This window comes from Pollicipes pollicipes, unplaced genomic scaffold (genome assembly GCF_011947565.3).
Source record: "Pollicipes pollicipes isolate AB1234 unplaced genomic scaffold, Ppol_2.1 Scaffold_3087;HRSCAF=3621_pilon_pilon_pilon, whole genome shotgun sequence".
In the NCBI taxonomy this organism is placed as follows: domain Eukaryota; kingdom Metazoa; phylum Arthropoda; class Thecostraca; order Pollicipedomorpha; family Pollicipedidae; genus Pollicipes; species Pollicipes pollicipes.
Window position 1 is genome coordinate 12,971,296 of NW_023596225.1, and position 5,523 is coordinate 12,976,818.

Below are 5,523 nucleotides of genomic sequence, written 5' to 3' on the forward strand. Positions count from 1 at the left end.
CAGGTCGCCGGCAGATGCGCGCCACGAAGTCGACGGCCGGGATGACGCGGTGACGCGCGGGTGGGCGACCGGCGAAAACACACAGGGCGCAAGTTCAAATTTCGCGCCAAAACCAACGGCAACTGCCAACTCCTATTTTGGATCGGGAACGTGGGAACCCGACCAAAAAAGGCGAAGGCAGAAGACCGGAAGTAGGCGCGAAAAACTTACCTCGCGCTCCTGTGGTCCACCGGCGTCCACCCGGCGCGGCGTCCCCGGCGTCCACGCGACGCGGCGTCCACGGCGGCGTCCACCTGGTCCGGCGTCTTCAGAGTCGCTTGCAGCGGCACGTCCGACGTCCACGCGGGCGATCGTGGCCACGGCGTTAAAAGTCACGGAAGTACCGCGCGGCGTCCAGAGATGACGGTAGCACTCCGTAAGAAAAATACGAACACCGAGTCGCGCGATAAAAAGGTGTTTAGATCACGCCGAAATTCCCGGCCTTTGGCTCAGATTCACAGATACTACACTTTGGTCTTAGCCAAAAGGCCGAGAAGCGATGCATATGCAATTGCAAAACGTGCATTTGTGTCGTGCCGGCCGCTGCCGGTCTGCAAGGCCGGCGCGCACGCGCCTGGTTCCGTGCGCCGGGTCGACGAGAGATTAGCGACCGACGGCGAGCAGTGCTCACCCCGCCGCGCATTGGCACCAGCTCAGATGACACTTTGCAGGGCATCTTGCTGTCACTTGAGTCGTGTGCGCCTTCTCCGTTGGTCGAGACGCGTGCGCGGTTGCGTCGGCACACGGGCGCGTGACCGGAGGTCGCCGACGGTTTGCGCCCTTGGAGCGGTGGCCGGCGCCGACGGCGCCTGTGCGCTGTTCACCACGTCACCCGACTGGCAATCGCCGATCACATGACCATACACCGTTCACGTGACAGCACACCGTCACTATCAATAGGTGCCCAGCGTCGGCGATAGGCAGAACACGTGCTCGCACCGCGCCTGTGGACATGCAACCGACGCCGGCACGCGCGTCGCTACTGTCGAAAACGGCCCGGCGGCCGCTAGTGCCAGCATGGCCGCTAGATGGCTGTCGCTCCGGGCGCCGAAAGAGGAAAGTCGGGTTGGCCGTCGCGGGCCTGGCGCTGGTGGCGCCTCCCCGCGCAGTTGACGGGCTGTGTTGTCGACTTGTTGCAAGTTGCGTGCGGCGTCGCGCCGCGTCACGTGGTAGAGCGCGGCCGCGCTTCGGAGGCGAAGACGCCCATGCAGCCGAGCAATGCCGCCAGGCCGGCGAGGGCGCACGGCCTCCGGCTGCCGGGCCCGTGCGCTGGAGCAGGGCAGACAGCCGACCATTGGCCGGCCCGCAGGCGATGTGTGAATGCCACGCGCCCGGCAGAGCCATCTAGCCGTGGGGTGCGCAAGGTTGTTATGCACAGCCGGCGGCCGTGGTCATTGTCAGGCGTGTGGTATATATGGCGTTGGCTTGTACAACCATGTGATGCGTTGGCATTGCATGTTGCCGGCCTGACGGCACGCGCTGTTGGTGACATGGCATCGGCCGTCGGCCGGCCGAGAAGGCGCGCACGGCTCAAGTGGCAACAAGATGCCCTGCAAGGTGTCAGCTGAGCTGGTGCCAATGCGCGGCGGGATGAGCAATGCTCGCCGTCGGTCGGTAGTCGCTCGTCGACCCGGCGCACGGAGCCAGGCGCGTGCGCGCCGGCCATGCAGACCGGCAGCGGCCGGCACGCTATAAATGCACGTGTTGCAACTGCTTCTGCAGGCCGCGACACAAGCAGGCGGGCGGCCACACACCCGTCTGGCACGACCCCAGCAAGTGGTTTGCTCCTTTTGCGGCTCTCAGCCAAGGAGTCCTTTTTTCGCATCGTCGTTCTCGTCGCTTTTTCCGCTCGTACTAGCTCCAAACACACCTTTCCGCTTAGTTTTTGTTGTTTCCTTCTCGCTCCCCTAATATGGGGAAGCGAAGCAAGCGCAAGAAGGATGATACTGAAACGGACTCGAACTCGGCCTCTGACCTTGATAATGCCCTGGATGTAGACGACGGAAGTGCCGCCAGCCCTGCTTTGGCTGCCACTTCATCTGATGACCCTCGCGCGACCCAGGCTATGACCGTTGGTACGCACACTTCCACCGCGGTGGGTGGACAGCAGATTCCGTCTCCGTTCAACGCCCCCGGTTCCGACCCTCGCTCGTCCTTGACCACTCCGGTGCCTGCTCGCCCTGATGCTGACCCTCTCTCGACAATGACCAGTGTTCGCCTGCCTTCTGAGCCAATTCTGGATCCTCTCGGATCGTACGTTGTCGTCCAACCTTGTGATGAAAATGTGTCGTTTCGAAAGATCAACGTTTTTTGGCCATCAAAGCAAATCAAAGCTATCTGCGGTCCATGCGAACTCAAAATTGAAGCACCAGCAAACGGATCACTCATCATTGAAACAACAACTCGCGCACAAACCAAGGCCCTACTCAAAACAGCTGAATTTTGTGGCAAACACGTAAAAGTCTCCCTGCACCATGCCAGAAACACCAGCAAGGGCACCATCTTCGCGCCTGAACCCCGCTTCATGACGGAGGACGAGATCCTAGCGGAGCTCAGAGATGAGCAAGTTTGCCATGTCCGTCGGCTGACGACTTTCAGAGATGGTCAGCGTCACGACACCAGCCTGCTTGTTATCACCTTTGGTACCACCCGACTTCCAGATTCGCTCACCGCTGGTTACCTTCGTTATAAAGTAAGAGTATTCATTCCAAATCCACTCAGGTGTTTTAAATGTCAACGGTTCGGACACGGCAGCAAGTACTGCAAACAGAGTGCCAGATGCTTGAAGTGTGGCGAGACTCCTCACGAGGGATCTGCCTGCACATCACCCCAGAAATGCCTGAGCTGTGGAAGTGCTTATCACGCCGCCAACTCTTCTCAGTGTCCCACGTGGAAAAAAGAAAAAGAAATTTGTTCTGAAAAGGCAAAGACAGGTGTGTCGTACCCCGAAGCACGGCGCACCGTTGGATCTAAAATGTCGTCGCAGTCCAGCAAAACATATGTACAAGTAGCAAAAGCCACGATGGCCACATGTGCAACACAGACCGACCCTATCACCCATCTGCCTCCCCTGAAACTTCTCAACCTTCGCCCCTCGGTTTCAGTTGAGTCAACTACACAGACCCAGACGAAAAATGCCGTTGAGTCGCCCCTGGCTGGACGTTCGGATGCCCAGGCGCCCGTGCACCCCCGCCCCCAGGTCGGCCGGCGTTCCAGCCCGCCGGCTGTGAGTGATTCACGTGTGGGTCAGGCCGTCCGGCGTTCTAGCCCCCCGGCTATGAACAGTCGGCGGCCCGGACCCTCTGGCTACCACACAAACATCACCTCCCCTTCCCCCACCACAACACCTGTCGAAACACGCACGAACGAAGACCGCCGGTCCCGTCCACCGGTGAGGGTGGCGATGGGATGGCCTAGATCTGTTTCGTTCGGGCGATTCCCACCAACCGGTGGGAATGGATCCCTTTATCACTAAATGCCTTTCATCTTACAGTGGAATTGTCGCGGTCTCATTTCAAAATGGTCCGAAATGAAAGCACTTTTTGCCGTACTAACTCCAATCATCATTGCCGTACAGGAAACATGGTTTCGCCCCACCGACACATATAACCTTAAAATGCCGAATTACTCGTTATATCGCTATGACGCGATGGACGGTGAGCGTCGCCAAGGTGGGGTGGCGCTGTACATCAGTCAAAAATTAACACACACGCCACTCACTCTTAACACATCTCTTCAAGTTGTTGCATGTTCAGTTCGACTGCATGGTCGTACCATCGATGTATGCTCAATATACATTACACCAAATTATAATAATACGGAGCTCTTACGGCAACTTGACCAACTCGTTGCTCAATTTCAAAACCCTTTTCTCATCCTCGGCGATCTCAACGCTCACAGTCCAGCTTGTAGTAACGGCGCCCAAGCCGTTAATCGCCGAGGACATTTGGTTGAAGATTTTATTGATACACACAACTCAGTCCTGTTAAACAAAGGCAATAATACTCATCACCACTTACCCACTGGTACAGAAACAGCCGTCGACCTGTCGCTGTGCTCACCCTCAATAGCAACATACTTTGATAGGACTGTTGAGGGAGATATACACGACAGCGACCATTTTCCAATTAAACTTTACACCACTTTTGACGCAACCGCTGACGAAGTTTTGCGATCCATATACCCCGCTGGAATTTACGAAAAGCAGACTGGGCCAAATTTCAAGAACTTTGTTATGTGAACCGAGACTGTTATGAATCACCAGAGCAGGGTGTTGGCCTTATTACACATATTATTCATGCTGCAGCAACCGCGACAATTCCACTGACTAAAACGCCACCACCGCCGCATCCCAGTACCATGGTGAACGACCGAAGTTAAGAACGCTATTGCGCGTCGGAAACGTGCTTTCCGCTGCTTTCGTCGCCACCATGATGTACCTCATCTTCTTGCCCGAAATTATGAGCGTGCTCGAACCAGACGAATTATAAGGAGTGCCAAGCGTCATTCTTGGCAAGCGTACATCCAGCAGTTCACTGCTGCTACTCCCTTAAGCCAGCTATGGGGACTGGTTCGAGCACTTTCCGGAAAAACGCACCTCTATTTCATTGCCCACTTTACGCATTAATAACCAACTCATTTCGGCAACACCTCTTATCGCCAATGCTCTTGCTGAAAGTCTTTCTCAGTGTAGCTCATCCGGAAATTACCGACCAGGATTTGTGGAAACTGCGCAAACCCGTTTTCGTTTACATACTGATTGTTTTGTTTCCGATAACACCGAAGACTATAATTTACCATTTTCATTACTGGAACTACAAAAGGCTATAAAATCCGCCGGCAACACCTCAGTAGGTCATGATCAGTTACACTATTCTTTTTTTCGTAATCTTTCAGAAGATATGCTTCGTTTTATATTGGCAGTTTTTAACGATTTGTGGTCAACCCATGTCTTTCCTGACGCCTGGAAAGACACCATCATTATTCCACTTGCAAGCCAGGAAAGGGACAACCAAAGATCCATCAAATTATCGTCCCATTGCACTTACCCACTGTCTAGGAAAACTTTTTGAGCGGATGGGTGCGAAGCGAATCTCTTGGATTGTAGAACGAGACTGCCTGCTTACAAAAAATCATGTGGTCTCCGACACAACCGTAAGCACAACAGACCATGTCATCAGACTTGAAACTGACATCAGACGTTCATTTACACATCGACACGACACAACTGCTGTATTCCTGGATATTAGCCGAGCCTACGACATGGTCTTTAAAACCTGCACTAATTTTCAAGCTCCATCAGTTAGGGGTTTAAGAAGGCCATTTGGCACATTATCTATTGGTTTCTTTCCGGCATCAGACCATTTCGTTGAGATGCAGATCCGCCGTTTCCGACACTCACCATCTAGAGAACGGCCTCCCCAAGGGAGCTGTATCTCACCGATTCTTTTTAATTTTATTATAAACGATTTATTTGACTCATTA